The sequence below is a fragment of the Cololabis saira genome, chromosome 10 (assembly GCF_033807715.1).
Source record: "Cololabis saira isolate AMF1-May2022 chromosome 10, fColSai1.1, whole genome shotgun sequence".
In the NCBI taxonomy this organism is placed as follows: domain Eukaryota; kingdom Metazoa; phylum Chordata; class Actinopteri; order Beloniformes; family Belonidae; genus Cololabis; species Cololabis saira.
The window spans coordinates 19,738,830-19,742,467 of NC_084596.1; the positions used below are offsets into that span (position 1 = coordinate 19,738,830).

At 38.6% G+C, this 3,638-nt stretch overlaps 1 long non-coding RNA gene across 1 annotated transcript; it reads left to right on the plus strand.

The window, feature by feature from the left end:
* Nucleotides 1–515: 515 nt before the first annotated feature.
* Nucleotides 516–1,955, plus strand: LOC133451900 (uncharacterized). The gene is made up of 2 exons (XR_009783221.1): nt 516–733; nt 1,442–1,955. It is a non-coding gene; the product is annotated as an uncharacterized LOC133451900 (long non-coding RNA).
* Nucleotides 1,956–3,638: the final 1,683 nt, after the last annotated feature.

The window sequence follows — 3,638 nt, forward strand, 5'->3', positions numbered from 1 at the left end:
CAGAGACACAGCCACCTCCATGTCATGGCTCCATCCGTGTTGCTTTTGCCGAGGCAACATCTGGAGCAGCACGTTGGTGGTGTCTCGGGAGAGCCTGAAGGCTGGTCTCAGGTCAGCCTCGGAGAAGAATATGCGGAGGATCGGCACATGATTATTAATTTGCACGTACCTCCGAGGATTATGATCCTTATTTATTAATTGATTCATTAACAATTAACATCCCAATATTTATTTATTTATTGGTCTCTAACTGTTTACTGTGTTCATGATTATTTCACCTAGATGTATTTAATATTATGTAATGTAAATGTCTCATTAAACGTTCTGTATCATTTATGTATTGCTTCTGTAACCAGCATGAAAAATCAGGTTACTAACCCTGTATTTGTCATTTAGACAGTTCTAGTAAACGCCAGTAGATGGCAGTATTTCCCTGTTAGTGGTTGTACCCCTTCGTGAACGTGAACCTAGGTCAGGTTATCGCGTGAAGTTTGCACCTGAGAGTAGACGCCATTTTCTCTCATACACGAGGCAGACAGCAGCAGAGCCGGTCATACCAGGCGAATCGGATGACCAAACAAAGCAAACCCGAAGAAAAGACTAGCAGAGGGCCGTGGGTAACGACAGAGACGTCCGCAGGCAGCCCGGTAGTCACGGGCGAATCCAGGTCCGACCGATAAGCTGTGAACCGAGGGGGGAAACTCCCTTTGAGGGTAAAATACATGGAGCTCCGGTGAGTTAGCACACAGTTAGCTTATAGTTCGGTAGCTGTTCGGATGGTAAAAATGCATTTATTATGCCATTAGCTTGGGTTAAGTTGGTCTATATTGCTTAAAATATGCCATATGAAGTCTCCCAATGTTTTTCTGTTACTTTTGTGCATTTTATACCGTAGTTTATTGTTTGTAAAAAGATCGCTAGCTTAAAATGCTAATTGCTAAGCTAAAGCGAAGTTTCCATGTGGTTGCAACTGAGAAAATGCAGTTATTCATTTTTTTATACCATTCAATCTGCTTTATTTATGTTCTTAGCCACTTCAAATGGTAGTAGCACCATTCAGGGTGTGGTATATTTCATTTATTGACGAAGAAATTGCACTTAATGTATGAAAACTGTAATTAACTTCATGTTGAAGAGTTAAATATTAAAAAGGTGAATTAAAATAGTTAAAAAGTAATGATAAAAGATAAATAGAGGTTTAAGAAGATACATTAAACATGTGTCTGTTAAAAAAAATACTATTGTTGATAAGAATAATTGATTGCATTTATGGTTAAGACTAATTGTTTTAATTAATAATTAATTCATGGTGTTTTAATGTATTTCCTTAATTTTTTTGGTGATATACTTTTCATGTGTGAGCTGAGAAAATGATGAGTACTCATAGGAAACCGAGACAGAATCGGATTACGTTTCTTACACCTATGCACTTTCTGTGTAGGTTGGTTTTTTTTTCTTTGATAGTTTGAAACTGCTGTACGAGAAAGAGACGATTGAGATGGCGAGCCCAGCCCAACGATTCTGAAGAGAAAGACGATTGAGATGGCGAGCCCAGCCCAACGAGTCTGAGAGAACGTGAGAGAGTTGGAGCTGCAGTGTGGCCAGCTGCAGAACCTACATTCCTCATTGAATCCGGATCATCTGAATCTCACATATCGAGAGCAGATAAGATACACACATACTCCTCACCTACCCGGGTAGTAGTTATAACAGAAAAGACTGAGGACAAAGAGTCTCAGTTGACACAAATACACAGAACATACACATTGGATCCTCCGAGAGGAATCACCAGACCTGAGCAGGAGAGCTCAGTGTCCCAGGACTCTTTATTTGTCTTGCGTTTTATTTTTTTTGTTGTTGTTTTCGAGCGCTTTGTGGTGGGTAAACGTGCACAACCCATATGTGAATGTTTATTATTTTGTTTTTTTATTGATATTAAAATATCACCTGTTCAAGCCATTCCTCTTTTTGAGTCATTACAACTCCTTACCCGAACCTAGAGATGTGAGTAACCATTATTTCTTAAATCTAGGACTAAAGGTGCTACTCTTCTATTATAAAAATGTCTGTTCCAACTGCTCTGGTTATTTATATTTCATTTAAAAATATGTACAGATGTATAAAGACAAATATTTCAGTCCAGAAAACATTTGCAGATAAAACCAATCTGATTTTATGTAGCTGTGTCTTTGTTAATTCCATGCTCTTGTATTTACCTGTAACTATAATCATTTATCCTATTCATTCAGGGTCCCCTCCATGATTTCACCACAAGGTGGTGCTGGGGCATCATCAACAATATCACATATCAAATGTCAGATGCCAAGTTGGATTGATTGGTTGGAAATGAATGAATGAAAGAAAGGGGATCGGGAAGGATCCTGTTAATCATGTCTTTATTCATACCTTTCATACCTTAATATTTCTAAACCGTATCATAATCATTTCGTTAACTTTAATAATCATGGAAAACCGAGTGCTGCTTTAGGGAAACTTTGTGAGATAACTTACAAGGCCAAAGACTAACGCTAGGATAGCGCGATGTCTCTCCGCCCTCCTCCTCCTCCTCCTGGCTCTTCTGAGCGCCAGACTCCTCCTCAGCTCAGCAGCCTCCTCTTCTGCCTGCCAGTAAAGCATGCTGACGGCGACTATAGCTGCAACGGTTGCCCGGTCCATACTTGCCAAAATTCAATTATATATGTTCTCTATCTATCTCTTTAAATATCCTCTCTCAATAAATCAACGCGATCCACAAACAATAACCTTTTTCCCGCCGTTGGTTCGTGACGTAGAGAAAATTCTTGGCTCGTGAGACTTAAAAGCATGTAAACAAAACAAAATAAAATACAATAAATAACATGTACTATGAAATTATATTGTTGCTGCTTTATTGAAAATAGGCATTACATTGTTAGTATACACTTGTGGCAGCCTACATATGCTGAGCTTAGAGTATTGTATATTGACTGATATATATATATATATATATATGATATATATATATATATATGATATATATATATATATATATATATATATATATCATACATATATATATATATATGTATGATATATATATTATATATATATATATCATACATATATATATATATATGTATGATATATATATATATATATATATATATATATATATATATATATATATATTAGGGATGCAACGGTTCTCGGTATAAAACCGAACCGTTCGGTTCGCCCTCCACGGTTCAATACGCCCATGTGTGCCGCAGATTTTCGGTTTTGCCATTAATTTTGCATTAATGCTTTACAATCCGCGTGTTTTTGTGCCTGTCAGCTGCTGCAGAACAGCGCTCCGCGAGTCACTGCTGTAGCTCCGCCCACTCCCCCTCACACAGAACAGACACGGAGCGGGGGAGTTGAGAGAAAAAAGTTCGAAGAAGCGCCGGCTTCATTCAAATCTCCGGTGGCATCATTTCGGTTTCGCTGTTGGTTACAACGACGGTGGAGTGAAAACAGTTAACAGAGCTTTTACTGTCTGTAATGATTGCTTGAGACCGGCTGGTGGAAGATCAGAGTCTCCGCCCGGTCAGTGAAACGTTACACTGACCGGGCGGAGACGGCTCTGATCGGGCCGGTTTATTTACAGGAAGGAAACAAAC